The 25456-nt window shown below is 36.2% G+C and overlaps 2 long non-coding RNA genes across 2 annotated transcripts in view; one reads left to right on the top strand and one right to left on the bottom strand.

Annotated features, from left to right (window-relative positions):
• The window catches only part of LOC144288505 (uncharacterized), a 683266-nt gene that overhangs the window by 560277 nt on the left and 97533 nt on the right, over positions 1–25456 (bottom strand). The window lies entirely within an intron of this gene.
• Positions 6120–13695, top strand: LOC144288233 (uncharacterized). Its single transcript, XR_013356203.1, has 3 exons — positions 6120–6330; positions 6974–7043; positions 10902–13695. It is a non-coding gene; the product is annotated as an uncharacterized LOC144288233 (long non-coding RNA).

Raw genomic sequence — 25456 nt, 5'->3', positions numbered from 1 at the left:
TTATCATATCTAATGTTTAGAATAGAATATAAGAAATGTGATAAACTTTCCCTCTTGTCCTGACAGGAGATCTCATACTTCAAAATGATGAACCAAGGTATACTACATTGAATGGTATGAGAAATACAGTTTTAAAATATGTCTTTTGAATTTAAAGAGTTAAACAGTTAAATTAGTGATAAAACAATATTATCGGAGGGAAAATATATTAATGATATAGGGGAGGGAACTCTTATCTTGCTTATAAGGAACGCAGTAGGAAATACCTGAAGTTGACAAATCATAGTAATTGATATAATACTATTTCAAGATGTGGAGGTAATCAACAGATGAACTAAAAAACAAAAGATGAAAAAAGTTGACTCTAAAGGGAGAAGTAATGGAATTGGATTGGGTTGAAAAGAGTAACATCTGGACAGGAATTTATCACTCTTCATTTAAATATTTGTGTTATTCGACTCTCTGATAACCACCTATGGGACATATTACTTTAACTTTAAAAAAAAAATGAATGAAGCAGCTTGTTTTGAGAGAATAATGAATTGCTACAAATGTGTGTCTGTCTGGGTCTATGTGTATTCGTTATATGTTGGTCAAGTCTTCCAGTATAGTTAATAACCTGTTTGAGACATGGATCTCTTATCAAAACAAAACAAGTGTTATAAATATTTCACTTATATATTAAATGAAAAGCAAAATCACTAGGAATAATTTCTAGCAATAGCAATAGATTTAGGGATTCAGGTAGCACTCACTAACCTTCAAGCTAATTATTTAAGGAAAGTATTTTTCTAAACTGAAGGCAACAAACTAGTAGCATATTTGATTATGTTGAATATCATCCAGCTCCTATGTGTAGGAATTATTTGAACATAACCAGGCAAATCATCCATTTAAAAGTCCTTGGGAAACATACTTTATTGAACTCTCTAAGTATCTAATTGTAAAAAAGAGTTCAGTTGAATGAATTTTTGTTTAGGAGTAGTATTTAAGGCTTGGGGGCATTTTTACATCAGAACTGATAATATGATTCTATGTATATGGAAATATTCTCATAATAACCTGTTTTAAAACATCTCTAGGGGTGCCTGGGTGGTTCAGTTGATTAAGTGTCTGCCTTCGGGTCGGGTAGTGATCCCAGGTTTTGATCCCAGAGTTCTGCTTCTCCTTCCCCCCACTTGCTTGCTTGTGCTCTCTCTTTGACTATCTCTCACACACACATAAACAAATAAATAAATAAATAAATAAATAAATAAATAAATAAATAAATGTTTAAAAAAAAGCCATCACTAAGTTAATTCCATGGTTTGAATGGTTGAATGAGTTGATTCACATCATAGGGCCAAATAAGGAAGTCAGAAAGAAACCTATTTTATTGTTGACTTGAAAACTTGAGATGATATATAGAAAACGTTTCAATGTTACTTAGTGGCTCTCTCTACACAATGACTAGTTTTTTTGTATTTTCTTATTGCTGTTTTCTACTTCATCTATTTCTGCTCTAATTTTTATTATTGCCTTCCTTCTACTGGCTTTAGGTTTTGTTTGCTCTTTTTCTAGCTTTTTTAGGTGTAAGGTTAAGTTGTTCATTTGAGATTTTTCTTGCTACTTAAGGTAGGCCTGTACTGCTATAGTCTTCCTTATTAAAACTGCTTTTGCTACATCCCAAAGATTTTGAACCGTTGTGTTTTCATTTTCATTTGTCTCTATGTATTTTTTTATTTACTCTTTGATTTCTTTATTCACATGTTTGTTTGTTTGTAGCATGTTATTTAGCCTCCCTGTGTTCATGTTCTTTCCAGATTTTTTCTTGTGATTGATTTCTAGTTTTATACCATTATGGTATAAAAATCAACTGAAGGTCAGTTGTATCTCCTGATACAGAAAAGACACATGTTATGATTTCAGTCTTATATAATTTTTTGAGACTTGTTTTGAAGCCTAATGTAATCTATTCTGGAGAATGGCCCATGTGCAGTTGGAAATAATGTGTATTTCACTCTTTTTGGTTGGAATGCTCTGAATATATCTGTTAGGTCCATACGGCCCAATGTGCCACTGTTTCCTTGTTGATTTTCTGTCTGGATGAGGTATCCATTGATGTGAGGTGTTAAAATCCCCTACTATTAATGTATTATTGATGGTTTCTTCCTTTATGTCTGTTAATAGTTGTTTTATGTATTTAGGTACTCTCACATTGGGTACATATTTATAGCTGTAATATCATCTTTTTGGATTGTTCTGTTTATCATTATGTAGTGTCCTTCTTTGTTGTTACATAGTCTTGGGTTTCAGTTACCCTGTGTCTTTTGATTGGAGCATTTACTCCATTTACATTCCAAGTAATTATTAATAGATATGTATTTATTGTCATTTCATTACTTGTTTTATGGCTGTTTTTGTAGTTCTTCTTTGTTGCTTTCTTCTCTTGTTCTCCTTCCTCATGGTTTAATGGCTTTCTTTTGAGATAGGCTTCCATTCCTTTATCTATTTTTTGTGTATCTATTGCAGGCTTTTGGTTTGTGGTTACCATTAGGTTCATATATAACATCTTATGCATATAGGAGTGTATATTAAGTTGATGGTTGCTGAAGTTTGAGTTCATTCTAAAAGCAATAAATTTTTGCCTCCACCCTAATATTACATATATAATGTCATCCTTTACATCATTTTATTTTGTGAATCCTTTGACTGATTTTTATAGATCAAATTGGTTTTACTGTTTTTTTTTCTTTTTAAAAATTTATTTTAATTCAATGAGTTAACATTATACAGCATTATTAATTTCAGAGGTAGAGTTCAGTGCTTCATCAGTTGCATATAACACCCAGTGCTCATTACATCACATGCTCTCTTTAATGCCCATCACCCAGTTATCAGATAACCCCTTCTATCTCCCCCCTCTATTAATCCTCAGTTGTTTCCAATAGCTAAGAGTCTCTTATGGTTTGTCTCCCTGTCTGCTTTCATCCTAAGACACAGAACAAGGATCATAGGAGAAGAGAGGGAAAAATTTAAAAAAAAATTACTGCTTTTGTGCTTTACCCTCTGTACTGGTTTTATAAGTGATTAGTCTATTAATTTTATCATGTTTGCATTTAACTGTGAAAATATTTTCTTTCCTAATTTTCTTACTGTTGATTATGGCCTTTCCTTTCTGCTCAAAAAATTCCTTTTAACATTTTTGTAGGGCTTAGTGGTTTAGGGTAAGGTTTAGCATTGATGAATTCTTTTAACTTTTGTTTGCCTGGGAAACTATTTCTCTTTTTATTCTGAATAATAACCTTACTGGGTAGAATAGAATATTCTTGGTTGCATATTTTTCCCTCTTTTCACTTAATACATTTAAAATTTTTTCTTTATCAATACTTTTTGACATTTTAATTATTATGTATCATGATGTAGACCTCCTGGGGTTAATTTTGTTGGGGGCTAGTCTGTTTTCTTGGATCTGGATGTTTGTTTCCTTCTCCAGATTTAAGGAAGTTTTTAGAAATTACTTAATTAAATTTTCTGTTTCCTTTTCTCTCTCTCTCTTCTTCTGGGATCCCTATAATGTAAATGTTACTATGCTTGATGATGTCACTGATTGCCTTTAATGTATTTTCATTTTTAATTCTTTTTTCTTTTTTCTGTTCCACTTAGTTGCTTTCCATTCCTCGGTCTTCCAGCTCACTGATTCATTTTACTGCTTTCTCTAGGCTACTATTTATTCCCTCTATTGTATTTTTAATTTTAGTTATTTAATGCTTCATACTGATTGATTGTTTTCAAGTATTTTCTGTCTCTTTGTTGAAGGTCTTACTGAGATCTTCCATTCTTTTCTCAAGTCCAGGATCTTTATCACCATTATTTGGAATTCTTTATTTAGGTGTATTGTTTACCTTCATTTCATTTAGCTTTTTTTTTGCTGTGATTTTGTCTTATTCTTTCATTTGGGACATATTCCTTTGTTTTCTCATTTTGTCTAACTCTCTGAGTTTGTTTTTACGTATTAGGAAGGTCAGTTGTATCTCCTGATCTTGAAAGTAGTGTGCATATGAAGAAAAGGCCCCAGGTGCCCTATAGTGCAATGTTCTGTGTTCACCAAAGCTAGTTGCTTTAGGGCTATCTTCTGTGTGGGTTGTTTGTGCTCTACTGTTTTGGCTGAGCTTCATTTGCATTTAGTCCAGTCAGCTGTAATGGCACACTTTGCATTTTGTGGGCTGGCTTTGGTTTCTGAGCCATTAAGGGGCCAGTTTGAGACTGCCATGGGCTTGTAGTTGGGCAGAGTCAGCTGTCAGATTAGATGCCAGCCGTCAGCTTGTTTACCAGGGCTGCAGTGGCACTAAACTGCATGGTACCCTCCCTGATGTGTTCCCTGAGAGGCTTTTGTTGGTGGATGGAGCTTGCAGAGAAACTAGGTGATAGCCTCTAGTCTCTCTGTTTTGGCTGAAGTAGCTCTGTTCTGCTGGGTATTCTCCCTGCCTTGCTCCCTGAGAGGCTTTATTTGGTGGACAGGGCTGATAGAGCAGATGTCTACCCCTACTTCATCTGCTGGGGCTGCAACTTCATCTGCTGGGGCTGCAAATGGCACTCTTTCTTGCTGCCAATTATAAGGTTCTGCTGCTGGGGCTGCAGCCAAACTAGTATGCGTGTGGTTGTTTTCTCTCCCCAGGGCAGGAGTCACTTTGGATTTGCACTAGTTCCTGTTAGGGCTGCTTGCAGTAGGCAGAGACAGAATAACATTTTACAAAAAACATCATTGGCGTTCTGAACTGAATACGAAGGCTATTTGATAAGATTTCATTTTGGACAGTAGATCCTGACAAGTATTTTGGCTAACTATAAAAAATATGTGACTAAAATAAACTACATTTAAATTGTATTGAGCATTAAATGGATTTGCACAAATTACCTGACTAGGAAGTCCAGCTGCTGCTGTCTCCAGTATTTATCCAGGGGTATCTCTGTCCAGATGTCTACATTTTTTCTGGCTCTCAGACCACTCATGAGGCTTTTGGTAGGTGTTACATGCTCCCTTGCTCAAATGATACGTTTTGAAGCACTATATTTAAAGGTTGTTATAATTTTTGTCTGCCACTTTGGTAACATGATTAATGCAAGTCAATAACATTTAGCAAAAAGTGTGTTTAAGGGAGTTAAAATATGAAGTTAAATTTTAACTAAGCCTTATATAGCTTCAGCTAAAGTAATAATGCAGTATAAAAATGAGTTTAATATTTCTGAATACGTGATAGCTAATACCTAAGCTGTGATTAGATACTCCACTATGCTGAACCCTAAACCTAAATAAATAATTTATAAAATAGAATTGTCATTAACAACTAGAGTACTAGTAGCAGCAGCCTAGTAGGTTATCATATATGGTACTAGAGAAGCCCATTCGTACTCCTGAGGGGATGACCCTCAACAGTTTTTATCAGACATGCTCCTACTGGATGTCTCACCCTGAGTTTACCAGTCACTGCTGTCTGTCAAAAACACTTGGCTTCCACCAGCCTCCCTGCAGAAATGGCAAATTAAAACATTGTCTTCATGAACTAGACACATCAGTAGATATATTTAGGCATGCCCCACCATATGCAGACTTTTGGCTGCATTTTTTCCATTTCTCTTCTTTCAAGAACCATTGTAGCATGGTCACTGAGTCAGACATGTTCAAATTCTAACTCCATTACTTTGTAATTCTGTGCACTCAAAAAAATGTCTCACCTCTTGGAAGCTATTTCTTATTGGGAGAAAATTATAGTTATATATACCCTATAGGGTTCTTGTCAGGACTAAATTAGCTTAGATACAAAAAAAAAAAGTTTGGTTAGCAGTATTTGCCACTGAGTGAGAACTATAAAAGTTAGGTATTGTTTTATTTTTTCTTTTCCCTTTCCTGCAAATATTAGTAAGATACATTTATTATATTCTATCTGTCTTGATAAAATGTTTAGTTGTCTTACTAAGAATATACATAATAGATATACTAATATTATCTGATGAATAAAAACTTTATCTAAAATGAATGATTGGGTTAAAGATACTCTATACTACTTATACTAAAATATATTTTTAAATATATAGTTGTAAGATGTCCGTTTTAATGTAGATTGACATTGTACTGATGAAGTCATTTGATAAAAAAATCCAACAGGTGGATAATAAAATATCTTGCATTTAAAAAACTATCACCAAGTTCTAGATTCAATTCTGCTTCTCTGTTTCAGACAAAATTCTTTCAGTATTTTGAAAAGGAGCAGCGTTTGGTCTCTAATCTGCCACCGAACTAGAACAAACTTCTAATGAGTGTTCAGATGGCCAAACTGTTTTAAAAAAACTGTGAGTATATCTAGGTCCTCTTTGGTATTTTTTTTTTTTTTCCTGCAAGTGATTTTTGTCCAAATGTGCTTTCGGTATTCATTTTCATGGCAACTAAAATGCTGTCACAGTGTTCCCAAGATGCTGTCAATGCGACTTTGTAGTAAATAACATTATAATGTCAGTGCACGACTAAGGAAGTGACATGATGTCAAGAATGCACTCAGTGTGGGTGTATCATAAATTCAATGGAAAATGCATATTTATGGAGACCTTCTTAGGATGTCAGAGGAGAGTAATGCAGATGTTATATTACTGAGTGAAAAGAAATCAAGGCAGAGAATCTTTGTTAAAGATGATGTAAATTCTACTGAATAAAGAGAATTTCAAGTCATGGCAGTCAAGGTGCCTTCAGATTATAAAGTGCTACTACATTTCCCTTGACAACTCGTGATGACTAGCTGAACCCTGACTGCCAAAGCCTGATGGTTTAGGTCCTGATAGGGTCAAAAGATGTGAATTTCAGCCTCTTTTATCCTTGAATCACAGAGAGTGCTAGATAATTTCTACCTTTAAGAAGGAAATGAGGTACTTAGGCTGCAGTAATTCCAATGCTTGCCCTCTGTGAAGATTTCTTTCCTTCTACTCTTCTCTCTTTCTGAAGGAGAAGAATGGAATTGAACTTTTGGAATGTGGAAAAATAGACATGTATTGTCATTGGGAAAGGAGACAAGGTAAGTCCAGTGGAGATGAGGTCTGCAATGAAGGACCAAGGCGGAGATGGCTAAACATTTTGGTTCACTAGACAACTAGTTATTTGGAGATGGAAAATCCTGAAACAGTGTAAATAATCATCAGGACAACAATAGGTTGACGAGATTAAAAAAAGATAGAAGACAAACAAGCAAAACTGTATTTCTCTGAGCAATGTAAGAATAATGACCTTCCTTGATTAGATTGTGGTACTACTGATTACAGGGCTATCACTTTATTTCTCTTCTGGTCAGCAGCACTATTGGTTTCCCAACTAAAAAATGAATTCCAAATTCTAGAAAGTTATCATCGGTATGTGTTTTTGTTTGTAAGAAAGATTGTAGACTCTTGGGAGGTCGGTAAAATCCATTCTACTTACAATGAAAACTAGTTATGTCATCTTTATTGATGGATGGGTGTGAATTCACTTATTGTAATAGTTTTAAGTATGCATGTTGCAAGGGGTATGGAGATGGCAATGAGCTGTTGATGACAAACTGATAAAGAATAATAACTGAGAAATCTAAGAGACTATAAGGTCAACATTTTTTGATAACTATTTTCTTCTCCTTTCCTCCCTTCTTCCCTATTTCTCTTGTTTCTTTCCTTCCCAGTCATGTTGCAAACACAATTTCAGATGGGTCACCACAGTTTAAAAGTAGTTATAATAAAGAGTAAGGTATAAGTAGTCATAATAAAGAGTAGCACATTAGCAGAAGGAAAATTTATAATGGTGATGTAAAGTAGAACCAAGAAAAGATTTAAAGTATAGAAACTAATGAACCACATATGTGCCACAAGTGAGCCATAATTTAAATAGCAATTGTCATGTTACATAAAATGTGTTTATTTCCATAACTGACCTGATGTCTCCCTTCCTGCCATTTGGGACCTAAATGAGATTGCCTGATAATACCACCTTTCCCATTTCTTGTCCAGTGGAATTCCAAAGCGCTTCCCTACATTTTTGAGAATTCCTGGAGGGCTTGTGTTTTTCTTTTTAAACTATTAGAAATATTTTTATTTAGGGGACTATAGCTGTGGAGGTTTTGAAGGAGGGGAGAAATTGGGCTCAACTCCAAATATAACAAGGGAAAGTGAAGCCAAGGAGCTGGCATAGTCCTGACAAGATTCTTTCTAAAGGTAGGCCAGAGTGAGAAGATATTACCTGGGGGTGGTTGGGCATGAAGAATTCACCAGATTTTTGCTAAACTGACTTTGATAGGATTTTTGTAGAAAATGAGTACTATAAAAATGAACACGGAACTCCAAGTGGAACTCTTTAATCTATCTATTGACACACAAATTGCTTCCAGATCTTGGCTACTATAAACCAGCTTCTTACTAGAAGAATTTTAGGGTTCTGTAGGTTTCTTTTCATTTTGTATTATATCTGACACTTTCAATGAAAATTTCCAGCATTCCTGTTAGTTTCTTTCTTCTAAAAACTTGCCTGAGCGTTCTCTAGCAACCACCTACTTCCCAGTCTCAAAACTACTCTCATTTTAAAGTCTTTGACTAAATAAATAAATAAATAAATAAATAAATAAATAAATAGTTTTTGACAGCACTCCATTTCCATGTACCAATGTCTGTAGTAGTTATCTGTTGCTATGCAACAGATCATAACAAAATTTAGTAGCTGGAACAAACATTTATTATCTCAGTAGATTTCTGAGGATCAGAACTCTAGAGAAGTTTAGCTGGGTAGTTGTGGCTAAGTTTTCTCATTAGGTTTCAATCAAGGCATCATCTATAAATACAATAATGTGAAGGCTTGACTAGGGCTGGACAACCTGTGTTAAAGCTTACACATGTGGCTCTTGGCAGGAAGCAGCAGTTCCATGCTGGCTTTTAGAGGGAAGCCTCAGCTTCTCACTACATGGGCCTCTCCACAAGTGAATAACTTTATGACATGGCATCTGGCTTCTTCCAAAATAAATTATCTGAGAGAGGCAGAGAAAAGGAGAGGAAGAGAGAACAGAAAACCACAGTCTCTTTAGACCTAATCTCTGAAGTCACACTATCACTTCTACTTTATTCTATCCATTAGGAGTCCATGAGTCCAGTCCATACTCAAGAAGAGACAATTAATTCTTTCTACTCCTTAAGGGAAGGAATATTAAAGAATTTGTGAAATTTGGAGCGCCTGGGTGGCTCAGTTGGTTAAGCAGCCAACTCTTGATTTTGGCTCAGATCATGATTTCAGGGTTGTGGGATGAGCCCTGCATTGGCCTCCACACTTAGTGGGGAGTCATCTTCAGATTCTCTCTCTCCCTCTGTTCTCCCACACATTGTCTCTCTAAAATAAATAAATAAATAAATCCTTAAAAAATTTTTGTGAACATCTTAAAACCACCAACGCTGTATGTAAAATACCATTATATCTCATTGCTTTGTCTTATCATTGATTTTCATAACTTGGATGTTGATAAGCCTAAGTATTATTTTCTTTGAGGTTCTTCTCTTTGGTGTATGTTGAGTCTCTCGAGTCTATACACTAACGTTTATTTCACTAACCTTAGAAAACTTTCAAATATTATTTCTTCACATCTTTTTTTCCCTGCTTTCTTTCCTCCTTTTCATTTTTGTACTCATTGTCTATTTGTCTTTTTATATTCTCCCATTGGTTTCTGAGATTTTGTTTTTTATTCAATTGTTTTTCTCTTTGTTTTTTTGGTTGATTCATTTCTGTAGATTTATATTTAACCTTACTGACTCTTTATTTTGCCTTCATTGAGCTCATCCACTGACCTTGATTTATTTTTCATGGTCACTTCTGGTTCCAGGATTGAGTTCCTAAAAGTTTATCCAGGGAGAGGGTTGTTTTCAGTCCTGTAGCTACTTCTTCTCTTTCAATCCAGGATGAGTCTAAAGTGAAACTCACTACCTTCTTCACCAAAACACTTTCCCCATAAGGCATTTGATTTTAGCATGTTTTTCTGAGGAAATGGGAGAAATGCAAAGAAATGTATAGTGTAGCAATTTCTATTAGCAGGAATTACTGTTAAAATTCTTTCAGATTTTAGCATATTTTTAACGTTAGCTTTATTCCCAATAGTACTTAGTTTTGTTATCATCTCAGGAGCTCCTCTTTTTCCTTCTTTTCTTTTCCTCCAACATCCCCTAATTTTTTTTAAATTTTTTTTTAGCCTTTAGTCAGAACAGCTTAACTTTCTTCTACACTGACAAGATCCTTACATCCTTCACTTTTTCATTTTGGTCACTCAACTCAGACAAATATTTAAGGTATTTTCTTAAACATGTATGATCTTCCATTAAGATTTCTGGGGATGCCTGGATGGCTGGGATCCCTGGGTGGCTCAGCAGTTGGGCAGCCAGGATCAAGTCCCGCATCAGGCTCCCTGCAGGGAGCCTGCTTCTCCCACTGCCTGTGTCTCTGCCTTCTCTCGTGTCTCTCATGAATAAATAAATAAATCTTAAGAAAAAAAAAAGATTTCTCATGCTGACGGTAAAAATTATAAAATTCAATGCAGTACATCCAAAAGAAGTTACTTCCTCAGTTTTAGCAGACTAAGATGCCTCCATGCAGTGTCTCAGAGGAAAGGTCACCTTGCAGATCCAAGGGGACAGGCCACCACCTAGGGCCATGGGAGTAATTGCTGACACCCCAGTTGGACCAGATGACAAGGTACTGAGCTAAAGAGGATTATTATTAAGTCTTAAAACCTAATGGAATTTGCCTTGCTATGTTTTAGACTTCCTTGATGCTCAATAATCTTTCTTCTTGCCAATTTTTCCCTTTGGAATGGGAAAGTCTATACTACGCCTGTCCCACGGTTGCATTTTGTAAGTACATAACTATGTTCTTTTAACAGATTCATGACTGGAAAAGATTTTTGCCTCAGGATGAATCATGACATAAGTCTCATCCTTACCTGACTTAGGTGATATTGAAATGATGTTTTGGACTCGGAAATGATGCTAGAATGGGTTATGTCTTTTGGACTTGTTGGTATGTAGTAATGTATTTTGAATGCAAGAAGGACATGAATTTTGGGAGTCAGAGGGTAGAATGTTATGGACTGAATTGAGTATACCCCAAGTTAATGTTGAAACCTTAGCCCCCAACATGGCTATATTTAGAGACAGGTCTTTCAGGCAGTAAAAGTTAAATGAGGTTATAAGGGTAGTGACCTAATCCAATTGGACTAATGTTTCCATGAGAAGAGGAAGAGACATCAGAACTCTATCCCCATGCATATACAGAGAGGCCATTTGAGGATAGAGCAAGAAGGGGATTGTACGCAAAGCAAGAAGAGAGATCTCACCAGAAACTAACCCAGCTGGTACCTTGATCTTGGACTTCCAGCCTCCCAAACTGTGATAAAATAAATTGCTGTTGTTTAAGCCCCTTAATCTTGTATTCTGTTCTGACTGTTATAGCAGACTAATACAATGGGTTTTCATTTTTCTAGAGTAAATAGCTAATGCTGGGTTATGTAGTATGAATATGTCTAACTGAATGAGAAAAAAAGGACAATTTGTTTTCTAGAGTGTTTGAGTTTTCTAGAGTGTGAAGAGTTTTCTAGAGAAAAATGTTTTCCAACATTTTTCATCCCCACGCAATATATGGGATCCAGTTTGCTTTGTATTTTCACCAGCACTTGATACTATCAGTATTTTATGTCAGTTTATACACCACTCTGATAGATGTATGATAGTATCTCATTATGGTTTTAATTTTCATGATACTAGTAGCTAATCATATTAAACATTGTTATCAGCTTATTTACCATTTTTATATTGGTGAAATTTCTGTTCATGGCCTTTTCACAGTTTTTAATTGGTTGTTTACTTTCTTATTGTACTTTGAGCACTTGTTATGTATACTGGATATGAATCTTTGTAAATATGTTCTTCCAGTCTGATACTTGTTTCCTCTAAGCAGGATATTTCACAGAGCAAAAGTTTTGAGTTTTATGAAATTTTCTTTATCAATATTCTTTTTACATTTATGTTATATCTAAGAACTCCTCACCTAATCCAAATCATGAAGTTTTTTTAATGATTTTCTCTAAAAGTTTTACAGTTTTTTGTGGTAGATTTTGATATATGATTCATTTTGAGTTCATTCTATTATAAAGTATAAGTTTATTAGTTTGAGAGACATCTGTTGCAAATGATGTATAACTGGCCCAACATTATTTGTTGAAAAGACTTACCTTTATCTATTGAATTTCTTTTGTGTGTTGGTCAGACATGAAATGACCATATTTATATGTGCCTATTTCTGGATTCTATATTCTGTTTTTTGTTTGTTTGTTTGTTTTTGTTTTTTTTGTTTGTTTGTTTTGTTTTTTTAAATCTGTATGTGTGTCTTGTCACCAGTTCTACAGTGAATTGATTACTGTAGCTTTAAAGTATGTTGTAATACTGGGTAACAGGACTCCTTTAAATGAATTTTTCTTTAGTGAAATACATTAGCTACTTTATTTTTATTTTAAAGATTTTTATTTATTTATTGATGAAAGACACAGAGAGAGAGAGAGAGAGAGAGGCAGAGACACAGGCAGAGGGAGAAGCAGGCTCCATGCAGGGATCCCCATGTGGGACTCGATCCCAGGAATCCAGAATCATGCCCTAGGGCCAAAAGCAGGGGCTAACCTGCTGAGTCACCCAGGGATCCCTCATTAGCTACTTTAATTCCTTTGCTTTTCTGACTTAATTATCCTTGTCCTTGAATTTTTTTTTTTCAGATCTGTGTCCTATTTGGTCTTTTTTTTTTTTTAAGATTTTATTTATTTATTCATGAGACAGAGAGAGAGAGAGAGAGAGAGAGAGAGAGGAACAGACACAGGCAGAAGGAGAAGCAGGCTCCATGCAGGGAGCCTGACGTGAGACTCAATCCCGGGTCTCCAGGATCATGCCCTGGGCTGAAGGCGGCGCTAAACCACTGAGCCACCTGGACTGCCCCCTATTTGGTCTTCTAATGAATTTTTTTTTAACTCAATAGATTTTATAATCAAATTATCTATGTGAAAAAAGTTCAAATTTGGTTTATATTATAAGAAATGTATGAATCAATTCATATATAGTGTATGATTCCTATTTTTAAGTCTTCCAATTCATAAACATGGTATGCACCTCAACTTATTTACATCATTTAAAAAATTCTTTCATCAATGTTTTATAGTTTTCAGCATACACATCTTGTACACATTTTATTAGATTTATACCTAAGCATTCTTTTATGTTATGATTATTTTAAGTGATTTATTTTGCAATTTTCAGTATTTATATAATGACCACTAATACTTTTTAAGAAGCAAGTTTATCAGTATATAATTGATATTTTGAAAACTGTACATATTTTATATATATAACATGAGTTTGTTTATACACAAACACCCTTGAACCCACTACCAGAAACAAGGTAATAGACGTATTCATCACCTCCAAAAGTGTCCTTATGTGTCTTTGTGTGCATGTGTGTGGTAAGAACACTTAATATGAGATCTATCCTCTTAATACAATTTTAAGTGCATATTCAATATTGTTGATTGTAAGCACTGCATCTCTTTTCTTTTGATTTGTGTTAAGATGTATCTTTTTTCATTCTTTTATTCTTTTATCATGCCCATATGGCTTTACATCTAGTAAGTTTCTTATAGACAGCACATAAGTTGTATTTCTAATCTGTTCTTATAATCTCTGTTTTTTAATTGGTTTCTTTTTTAGACCACTTAAATTTGTTATAATTATAGATATGCTTGAATTAGGGTTCTTGTTTTCATTTGTTCCCTTTGTTTTCCATTCCTTTTTTTATTTCTTTTTTTTTTTTTGCTTTATTATATTAGTTTAATTTAACTGTAACTTGTTACTTTATCTCTTTGTAATTTTTAGTTTTTTTCTCTAATAACAAAATTCACATTTAACTACACATGGTCTATTTTGAATTAATATTTTACTACCTTAATTTGTGTGGAGAAATTTTACCACCGTAAAGGCCCTTTACTCTTTAGTATTACATATACTTACCACCATAGAAGTCCTTTAATCTTCTATGTTACAGATACATATATTGAAAACCACATTGTATACTTTCATAATTTTTGCCTTCAACCATTCAATGTGTTTTGAAGAACCCAAGAAGATATATTCATCCAGTTTTACCAATTCTTTTATACTTTCTTCATTCCTGATTTTCCAGAGTTGTTTTTTTTTGTCTTTTTGTTTTTTTGTTGTTTTTTTTTTTGTTGTTGTTGTTGTTGCTGTTGTTTTTATTCATTTTTATTTGGTTGTTTTGGTACCATTTACCTTCTGTCCTAAAAACTTCCTTTAGCCATTGTTTTAGGATGGGCTCGCTGACTATGGATCCTTTTGGAAATAGACCATAAACTAGGGTTTTGAATACTTGAAAAAAAAAAAAAACTTGATGGTAAATATATGAACATAGGAACAAATCACCTAAAACTATATGTGGCACACAGTTGTTGCTCACAAGTTATGATGAATTGGATACAGCCATTTTTATCTAATAGCACTTTCAAATTTATTCAATCAGTGTTACATCAGCTTACATTGCAAAATGTTGACACAAGTGATTATACGATTAGGAAAAGTAATACAAAAAATAAGCAAAAACCAAATATATCCACAACGTAATTTGATGTATCATTCTCAGGCTTTTAAATCTTATAACACCTTGAATGTTTTTTTTTTTCTATATAATCCTAAAGTAAAAGTCAGATATTTTCAAAATTAGTTTCTCAGTATTTTGCTGATGCTATCCGAATCATAATAAATATTCCAAAACATTAAAGGCCACATTGCAATCTGAAATGTTTTCAATCTGTCATTTACATATTTTTATTTGGCATATATTTAGTCTAATTTTCTTATTCTTGGTGCAGGGGTTATACTAAAACTATATGGAATTCAGTCTCCCTGAAGTAATGTAGAAATCAAAGCATTAGCTATAGCTTCTTTGCCCTACTGGGAAAGCTCCCCAGGTGAGTGTTGTTGCCCATGTGACCAGAAGGAAAGAACTAATAAACTCCATGTTTCCTAAGGGATAAAAACAGCAGGGAGTGGAATTTTAGGAGACTGATCATAAAAGTGCCATGTTGAGGACTCCACTTTTAAATCTTATAAGCTACATAGTGAGGTAACCAGGCAAACATGACATAAATATCTTTTTTTTTCTTCTTACAGAATTAACAGTTACCAGTTTCTAGTCTCAGAGGATTATTTTTAAAAATACGTACTTCACATTTAACAAGTCAAAGCATTAGAACTATATTGAATTGGTTCTTAATCACTAAAAAAAAACTGTTCATGGAGCTATTGAACATCATTAGGATTTATTATTCACACAGTTGGCAAATAATTACAATGATGATAATTCTTTCATAGTGTCATTGTGATGATAAAAATAAGTAAATGTAGTCATAAAATTGTACCTGGCACATAGCAAGCCACAGATGTAATGTTTATTATTGTTATTTTTTGTATTTTTGTTATTTTTTGTATTGTTATTTTGTATTTTTTGTATTGTAATGAATTATCAATAGTTTTGAAGTGTACGTGAGGTGGTATTATGATTTTATATATATTTTTAGAAATAGTGATTGACACAAGGCTCAAACATACTACAATTCTTTTATGATTATAATGGGAAAGTAAATATCCTGGTTAGATAAAAGCCTCTCCAAAAGTTCAGTTTCTTAGTTCAACAAGCAAGCTATGTGACTTGTAGACACATGCACACACACAAAATAGTCATATAATCATTTATACAGTTCTCATTTCATTTAGACATTATGTGGACAAGCAGCTAAACTTCCTTAGCATGTAACAGTTCACTTGCTTAAAACCTCTTCTTTTTGAAGATTATTAATTACATCCACCAAGCTGGGGTAGGCCACAGCATAGTAGGATATTCTAGAAAAAGGAGATAATATCATTTACTGTTAGGCTTAAACAGTAAGCTCTGCTCAGAGTGTCACCATGCAACCTGTCCAGCCATTTTGTAAACTCAGACTTAAAGCTGTTAATAATTTAATATTACCAGCAGGTGTATTTTTTTCTCATCAGACTTTACTGAGGTACAATTTACACAGAATGAAATGCATAGATTTTATGTGAATAACTGAGTAATTTTTGACACATTATACAATTGTGTGACCCCTTCAAACGAGATACTACACACCTTTCCATCATCCCCTGTATCCCTGTGTTCATTTTTTGTCATGTTACTTTACTCCCAGGCCCAAGCAACCACTGATCTATTTTTTGTCATTATTAGTTTTACCTGTCCTGGAATTACATATAAATGGATTCATGTAGTGTGTGACTTCTCATACTCAACAAGCATGTTTGAAATTCATCTAGGTTATTATGTTCATTAATATTCCATTCCATTGTTGTTGTTGTTCTGTAGTCTCTCTTTGCATCAGTAGACCAGTTTATCCATTCACCTTTTGGATTTGGATTGTTTCCAGTTTGGAGTTGTTATTAATAAAGCTGCTGTGAATATTCATTTATGGGTTTTTGTATATACATATACTTTTCTTTTTCTTGGACAAATATGTAGGGATTGAACTACTGGGTCATATATAGTAAGTATATGTTTAAATTTATAAGAAAGAGGGGGGAGGGGCAAGACGGCGGAAGAGTAGGGTCTCCAAATCACCTGTCTCCACCAAATTACCTAGAAAACCTTCCAATCATCCTGAAAATCTATGAATTCGGCCTGAGATTTAAAGAGAGACCAGCTGGAATGCTACAGTGAGAAGAGTTCGCGCATCTATCAAGGTAGGAAGACGGGGAAACAGAAATAAAGGAACAAAGGCCTCCAAGGGGGAGGGGCCCGCGAGGAGCCGGGCTGAGGCCGGGGCGAGTGTCCCCAGGACAGGAGAGCCCCGTCCCGGAGACGCAGGAGCTGCACCGACCTTCCCGGGGGAAAGGGGCTCCAGGGAGGTGGAGCAGGACCCAGGAGGGCGGGGATGCCCTCGGGCTCCCCGGGACAGTAACAGCAACTCCGCGCCCAGGAGAGTGCGCCGAGCTCCCTAAGGGCTGCAGCGCGCACGGCGGGACCCGGAGCAATTGGAGGGGCTCGGGGGCGGCTCCGCGGAGGGGGCTGCGGGGCGGGAGCTGCTCGGGGGGCTCGGGGGCGGCTCCGCGGCGGTGGCGGCCCGGGAGCGCGAATCCACCAGCGCAGGCTCCGGAGCACAGGGCGCCGGGACACAGCCCAGGATCCCGCCTCCCCCGGGACAGGCAGAGGCCGGGAGGGCCCAGGACAGCGAGGACGCTCCTGCCCCAGCTGAGCAGATCAGCGGCCCCGCCCGGAGCCTCCAGGCCCTGCAGACGGAGTTCCTGCCGGAGCTGAATCCAGGTTTCCAGAGCTGCCCCGCCACTGGGGCTGTTCCTCCTGCGGCCTCACGGGGCAAACAACCCCCACCGAGCACTGCACCAGGCAGGGGCACAGCAGCCCCCCCAAGTGCTAACACCTGAAAATCAGCACAGCAGGCCCCTCCCCCAGAAGACCAGCTAGACGGACAACTTCCAGGAGAAGCCAAGGGACTTAAAGTACACAGAATCAGAAGATACTCCCCCGTGGTTCTTTTTTTTGTTTTGTTTTGTTTTGTTTTGCTTTTTGATTTGTTTCCTTCCCCCACCCCCCCTTTTTTTTCTCCTTTCTTTTTCTTTCTCATTTCTTCTTTTTTTTTCCTTTTTTTCTTCCCTTTTTTTTCTCTTTCTCTTTTCTTTCCTTCTTTCTCTCCTCTCTTTTTCTCTTTTTCCCAATACAACTTGCTTTTGGCCACTCTGCACTGAGCAAAATGACTAGAAGGAAAACCTCACCTCAAAAGAAAGAATCAGAAACAGTCCTCTCTCCCACAGAGTTACAAAATCTGGATTACAATTCAGTGTCAGAAAGCCAATTCAGGAGCACTATTATACAGCTACTGGTGGCTCTAGAAAAAAGTATAAAGGACTCAAGAGACTTCATGACTGCAGAATTTAGAGCTAATCAGGCAGAAATTAAAAATCAATTGAATGAGATGCAATCCAAACTAGAAGCCCTAACGACGAGGGTTAACGAGGTGGAAGAACGAGTGAGTAACCTAGAAGACAAGTTGATAGCAAAGAGGGAAACTGAGGAAAAAAGAGACAAACAATTAAAAGACCATGAGGATAGATTAAGGGAAATAAACGACAGCCTGAGAAAGAAAAACCTACGTTTAATTGGGGTTCCCGAGGGCGCCGAAAGGGCCAGAGGGCCAGAATATGTATTTGAACAAATTCTAGCTGAAAACTTTCCTAATCTGGGAAGGGAAACAGGCATTCAGATTCAGGAAATAGAGAGATCCCCCCCTAAAATCAATAAAAACCGTTCAACACCTCGACATTTAATTGTGAAGCTTGCAAATTCCAAAGATAAAGAGAAGATCCTTAAAGCAGCAAGAGACAAGAAATCCCTGACTTTTATGGGGAGGAGTATTAGGGTAACAGCAGACCTCTCCACAGAGACCTGGCAGGCCAGAAAGGGCTGGCAGGATATATTCAGGGTCCTAAATGAGAAGAACATGCAGCCAAGAATACTTTATCCAGCAAGGCTCTCATTCAAAATGGAAGGAGAGATAAAGAGCTTCCAAGACAGGCAGCAACTAAAAGAATATGTGACCTCCAAACCAGCTCTGCAAGAAATTTTAAGGGGGACTCTTAAAATTCCCCTTTAAGAAGAAGTTCAGTGGAACAGTCCACAAAAACAAGGACTGAATAGATATCATGATGACACTAAACTCATATCTCTCGATAGTAACTCTGAATGTGAACGGGCTTAATGACCCCATCAAAAGGCGCAGGGTTTCAGACTGGATAAAAAAGCAGGACCCATCTATTTGCTGTCTACAAGAGACTCATTTTAGACAGAAGGACACCTACAGCCTGAAAATAAAAGGTTGGAGAACCATTTACCATTCGAATGGTCCTCAAAAGAAAGCAGGGGTAGCCATCCTTATATCAGATAAACTAAAATTTACCCCAAAGACTGTAGTGAGAGATGAAGAGGGACACTATATCATACTTAAAGGATCTATTCAACAAGAGGACTTAACAATCCTCAATATATATGCCCCGAATGTGGGAGCTGCCAAATATATCAATCAATTATTAACCAAAGTGAAGAAATACTTAGATAATAATACACTTATCCTTGGTGACTTCAATCTAGCTCTTTCTATACTCGATAGGTCTTCTAAGCACAACATCTCCAAAGAAACGAGAGCTTTAAATGATACACAGGACCAGATGGATTTCACAGATATCTACAGAACTTTACATCCAAACTCAACTGAATACACATTCTTCTCAAGTGCACATGGAACTTTCTCCAGAATAGACCACATATTGGGTCACAAATCGGGTCTGAACCGATACCAAAAGATTGGGATTGTCCCCTGCATATTCTCAGACCATAATGCCTTGAAATTAGAACTAAATCACAACAAGAAGTTTGGAAGGACCTCAAACACGTGGAGGTAAAGGACCATCCTGCTAAAAGATAAAAGGGTCAACCAGGAAATTAAGGAAGAATTAAAAAGATTCATGGAAACTAATGAGAATGAAGATACAACCGTTCAAAATCTTTGGGACACAGCAAAAGCAGTCCTAAGGGGGAAATACATCGCAATACAAGCATCCATTCAAAAACTGGAAAGAACTCAAATACAAAAGCTAACCTTACACATAAAGGAGCTAGAGAAAAAGCAGCAAATAGATCCTACACCCAAGAGAAGAAGGGAGTTAATAAAGATTCGAGCAGAACTCAACGAAATCGAGACCAGAAGAACTGTGGAACAGATCAACAAAACCAGGAGTTGGTTCTTTGAAAGAATTAATAAGATAGATAAACCATTAGCCAGCCTTATTAAAAAGAAGAGAGAGAAGACTCAAATTAATAAAATCATGAATGAGAAAGGAGAGATCACTACCAACACCAAGGAAATACAAATGATTTTAAAAACATATTATGAACAGCTATACGCCAATAAATTAGGCAATCTAGAAGAAATGGACGCATTCCTGGAAAGCCACAAATACCAAAACTGGAACAGGAAGAAATAGAAAACCTGAACAGGCCAATAACCAGGGAGGAAATTGAAGCAGTCATCAAAAACCTCCCAAGACACAAGAGTCCAGGGCCAGATGGCTTCCCAGGGGAATTTTATCAAACGTTTAAAGAAGAAACCATACCTATTCTCCTAAAGCTGTTTGGAAAGATAGAAAGAGATGGAGTACTTCCAAATTCGTTCTATGAGGCCAGCATCACCTTAATTCCAAAACCAGACAAAGACCCCACCAAAAAGGAGAATTACAGACCAATATCCCTGATGAACATGGATGCAAAAATTCTCAACAAGATACTGGCCAATAGGATCCAACAGTACATTAAAAAAATTATTCACCATGACCAAGTAGGATTTATCCCTGGGACACAAGGCTGGTTCAACACCCGTAAAACAATCAATGTGATTCATCATATCAGCAAGAGAAAAACCAAGAACCATATGATCCTCTCATTGAATGCAGAGAAAGCATTTGACAAAATACAGCATCCATTCCTGATCAAAACTCTTCAGAGTGTAGGGATAGAGGGAACATTCCTCGACATCTTAAAAGCCATCTATGAAAAGCCCACAGCAAATATCATTCTCAATGGGGAAGCACTGGGAGCCTTTCCCCTAAGATCAGGAACAAGACAGGGATGTCCACTCTGACCACTGCTGTTCAACATAGTACTGGAAGTCCTAGCCTCAGCAATCAGACAACAAAAAGACATTAAAGGCATTCAAATTGGCAAAGAAGAAGTCAAACTCTCCCTCTTCACCGATGACATGATACTCTACATAGAAAACCCAAAAGTCTCCACCCCAAGATTGCTAGAACTCATACAGCAATTCGGTAGCATGGCAGGATACAAAATCAATGCCCAGAAGTCAGTGGCATTTCTATACACTAACAATGAGACTGAAGAAAGAGAAATTAAGGAGTCAATCCCATTTACAATTGCACCCAAAAGCATAAGATACTTAGGAATAAACCTAACCAAAGATGTAAAGGATCTATACCCTCAAAACTATAGAACACTTCTGAAAGAAATTGAGGAAGACACAAGGAGATGGAAAAATATTCCATGCTCAGGGATTGGCAGAATTAATATTGTGAAAATGTCAATGTTACCCAGGGCAATATACACGTTTAATGCAATCCCTATCAAAATACCATGGACTTTCTTCAGAGAGTTAGAACAAATTATTTTAAGATTTGTGTGGAATCAGAAAAGACCCCGAATAGCCAGGGGAATTTTAAAAAAGAAAACCATATCTGGGGGCATCACAATGCCAGATTTCAGGTTGTACTACAAAGCTGTGGTCATCAAGACAGTGTGGTACTGGCACAAAAACAGACACATAGATCAGTGGAACAGAATAGAGAATCCAGAAGTGGACCCTGAACTTTATGGGCAACTAATATTCGATAAAGGAGGAAAGACTATCCATTGGAAGAAAGACAGTCTCTTCAATAAATGGTGCTGGGAAAATTGGACATCCACATGCAGAAGAATGAAACTAGACCACTCTCTTTCACCATACACAAAGATAAACTCAAAATGGATGAAAGATCTAAATGTGAGACAAGATTCCATCAAAATCCTAGAGAAGAACACAGGCAACACCCTTTTTGAACTCGGCCATAGTAACTTCTTGCAAGATACATCCACGAAGGCAAAAGAAACAAAAGCAAAAATGAACTATTGGGACTTCATCAAGATAAGAAGCTTTTGCACAGCAAAGGATACAGTCAACAAAACTCAAAGACAACCTACAGAATGGGAGAAGATATTTGCAAATGACATATCAGATAAAGGGCTAGTTTCCAAGATCTATAAAGAACTTATCAAACTCAACACCAAAGAAACAAACAATCCCATCATGAAATGGGCAAAAGACATGAACAGAAATCTCACAGAGGAAGACATAGACATGGCCAACATGCACATGAGAAAATGCTCTGCATCACTTGCCATCAGGGAAATACAAATCAAAACCACAATGAGATCCCACCTCACACCAGTGAGATTGGGGAAAATTAACAAGGCAGGAAACAACAAATGTTGGAGAGGATGCGGAGAAAAGGGAACCCTCTTACACTTTTGGTGGGAATGTGACCTGGTGCAGCCACTCTGGAAAACTGTGTGGAGGTTCCTCAAACATTTAAAAATAGACCTGCCCTACGACCCAGCAATTGCACTGTTGGGGATTTACCCCAAAGATACAAATGCAATGAAACGCCGGGACACCTGCACCCCGATGTTTATAGCAGCAATGGCCACGATAGCCAAACTGTGGAAGGAGCCTCGGTGTCCAACGAAAGATGAATGGATAAAGAAGATGTGGTTTATGTATACAATGGAATATTCCTCAGCCATTAGAAATGACAAATACCCACCATTTGCTTCAACGTGGATGGAACTGGAGGGTATTATGCTGAGTGAAGTAAGTCAGTCGGAGAAGGACAAACATTATATGTTCTCATTAATTTGGGGAATATAAATAATAGTGAAAGGGAATATAAGGGAAGGGGGAAGAAATGTGTGGGAAATATCAGAAAGGGAGACAGAACGTAAAGACTGCTAACTCTGGGAAACGAACTAGGGGTGGTAGAAGGGGAGGAGGGCGGGGGGTGGGAGTGAATGGGTGACGGGCACTGGGGGTTATTCTGTATGTTAGTAAATTGAACACCAATAAAAAATAAATTAAAAAAAATAAAAAATAAAAAAAAATTTATAAGAAAGAAATTCTCAAAGTGATTATAATCTTCTCACAAATACAATAGATAGTTTCTCCTACTCTGTGGTTTTCTTTTACATTCTTATAGCAATGTCTTTAGAAAACCAGAAAATTTTAAATTTGAGATTATTCAGTTTGTCAATTTTTTTTTTTTATTGCTAGTGCATTTTGTCAACTTAAGGTTGTGAAGGTGGTTTCTTGTATTTTCTTCTAGATGTTTAGGTGATGTTGCTTTTATATTTAGGCCTGTGTTCTTTTTAAATTCTTTTTTTTTGTTGTTTTGTTTTGTTTTGTTTTGTTTTGGTGTTTTCTTACCATTTGAGCACTGCTTTTTGAAAGGAATCTTCTTTCCCTCTATGTTAGCAACTTTGTCCAAAATGAGTAAACGTTTATGTGTCCATCTATTTTTGGACTCATTAATGTTCTTTTTTATGTGGATGTCTATCCTTGCCCTGATACAACATATCTTGACCATTAGAAATTTTAATTAATTGTTGAAGTTAGATACTATAAGTCTAACTCTGTTCCTTTCAAAATTATTTTGGCTTTCTAGATAATTTTTATTTGCATATAATTTTAGAGTGTGTCGGTTGCTGAAATTTTTGTTGGGATTGTTTCAAATCAATATATGAATTTTCAAAAGAATTAATATATTAGCCACAATATATTTCACAATTGAAATAGCACAATTTCATGAATCTTTGCAATTATTTAGAACTTCTTTAGTTTGTCTTATCAATGTTTTATACTTTTCAGTTGTTCAGGTTGTTCACTGTTCCGATGCCGTATAACATACTACTTCAAAGTTTAAATTTATTTATTATATTTTTAAGTTTAAATTTTTAAAAATATGTTATTTATTCATGATGGAGAGAAGCAGAGACACAGGCAGAGGGAGAAGCAGGCTCCCTGCAGGGAGCCCCATGCAGGCCTTGATCCCTGGACTGGGTATCATGACCTGAGCCAAAGGCAGACACCCGCTGAGTCACCCAGGCATCCCTAAAGTTTAAATTTTTAAAGCAGCATTTATTTTCTTCATGAATGTGCATCTGAGCAAAGCTTAGAGGGGAGAGTTTAGCAATATTCCACTCAGTATGAGTTGTGGATCTCAAAGGCAGGAGGGTAGAATCATTTGAAGGCTCATTGACTATAGATCTTGCAGTTGGTACTAGCAGTCACCTTGATGTCATCTGTGGCTGTCAGCCAGAATACTGGCACATGTCCTCTGTACTGTGGGACTCCTCACTAACTTGTGGCTGAGTTTCAAGAGGGAGCTAGGTCAAAGTTTAATCCTTTTTTGTGACCTAGCTTTGAAAGTCACATAGCATCATTTTTAACATATTCTATTAGAGCAGTTCCAACTCCCTGCCTGTAGGAAAGAAGCACAAATTCTCTCTCTTACTGGAAAGAGTGGTCAATCACATTGTAAGAATAACTTAGAACATTAGACATATTGTTGCACTCATTTAAAAAATAAAATCTACTTTATTGGTATAGAGGTCTTTCAAATATTTTGTAAGTACTTTAAAACTTGGTAAATAATAGTTGTTTATCTTATAAATAATAATTAAATTTTTGTTCTGGTAGTTAGAAATATAATTCTGTTTTTGTATCCTACGAGTTTGCTAAATATATTATTTTTTGTACATTTTCAAGAGTAATTTTAGAAAGGAAAACATAAATGCAACAATGATGCAATCTGTAGTTCAGTGAAAATTTTAGCATAGATGATGTTTTGGTGAAGCTAGGGTTACTATGTAGTTGCCTATTTATTATACATATGTTGGGCCCTAGCGACTCATTTAAATTGCTAACTGCTTATTTTGAAAATTAAAATGGAAAACTTTTTATATCTCTCAGAGAGCTTATATAATCTTGCTCATATGCATAGGTTTTATATGCTACAAATAATAGAAAATTTCATATTTAAAAATGTCAGGAAAACTCTTGGCTGCTATATGAAAATATTGCTCAGTATATCTAGTTAGTTGAACAGTTTGATTTTAGTTAAATAGAGCAAGAACAAGATACAAGTTTATCAGGTTCGTTTCTTTTGGCAAGATGTCAGATTCTGTAGGTTTTGGTGACTTTGGAATATAAGAATAACTTATTTTGATAATTATGACATATATCTGTTAAAATTTCTAGTCCCATGTATTTCAAAACATCAGTCTCATGCAATCCAGTATATCCCTCCATTTCCCCTTGAGCTTTGGGCAATGGATATTACCAGAAAAGGGCGAAGATCTCACCATTAACTGGTATCTGCTGCAACCTTCACTCTGATAGAGTCTAAATATGAATCCTTCTGTGAGGTGTAAGTGATTTCTTCCTAGGCTCCCCTTGGGGAACTTTGCACTGTGCAGTGTTGGGATAGTCAACACATGATCTTGTTTTAGGGACATATTTACAATTCTTGCTTCCAGCTTTATACATTTGTGTCTCTTACCACTTCTCTGCCCTGAATAGGACAGTTTTGAGCTGGTTACCTTCTAGGTGATCCAGCATTGCTCTCATCCATATTGTTAACTTGCCTCACAGGAAATTAATGTATCCTTGTCAAGCAAATGGTATAA

This window comes from Canis aureus, chromosome 18 (genome assembly GCF_053574225.1).
Source record: "Canis aureus isolate CA01 chromosome 18, VMU_Caureus_v.1.0, whole genome shotgun sequence".
Classification (NCBI taxonomy): Eukaryota; Metazoa; Chordata; class Mammalia; order Carnivora; family Canidae; genus Canis; species Canis aureus.
Note: the sequence above shows the minus strand (reverse complement) of the source record. Positions and strands in the feature narration are given on the sequence as shown.